A 646-nucleotide genomic window follows, 5' to 3' on the forward strand; every position below is an offset into this window, starting at 1 on the left:
ATATTGCAATGCCAAGACATACATGTCTGTGTGCACGCAAGGACACATTCTTTGTGTCTCCACCGGCTCACAGTGATCACACCTGACAGAAAGGCTCAACAATTCTTTAAGCACCCAGAAGTTTTGGGAAAACAGACAACAAAGCTGAGAAGCCAGACTCCACCAGTGCCCATGGTGAGGGAAAGGCCACAGTGGCACCCTGTGATTGCACCATCGAAGGCCAACATCAGACAATCCCCGGATTACCCTTTAGACACAAAACTGGAGGAAACCAGGCTTCGCTGACTCCGTGGCTTGTGACATGATTTGCTGCTCTCCCTGCAGTGTCGCTGTGCCTTCATTGCATGTGGGACCTGGGCCGTCCTGGTTAGGTGAGGACAGGTTTCTTCTCCTCCGCTCCCTCACCTCCGCCTGCAGTACACGCTCAGGATACTCTTGCCTTGCTTTGCCACTGACCTGCTAAGCCACTTTCCCTCTCAGCACCTCTGTTTCCTCATCTTTGAAATGAGGATTATGACCTCCGCAAGACACTTTGATGTCCACAGATGAAGTGTGCTGTGGCACATATGTGTGTTCTCTCTATTTTAAATGTTAGGTAATATATCACCGTGTTTCTTTTCTTCATTTTGTGTATTCACCTTTATTA

The sequence above is a fragment of the Chroicocephalus ridibundus genome, chromosome 3, assembly GCF_963924245.1.
Source record: "Chroicocephalus ridibundus chromosome 3, bChrRid1.1, whole genome shotgun sequence".
Taxonomy (NCBI): Eukaryota; Metazoa; Chordata; class Aves; order Charadriiformes; family Laridae; genus Chroicocephalus; species Chroicocephalus ridibundus.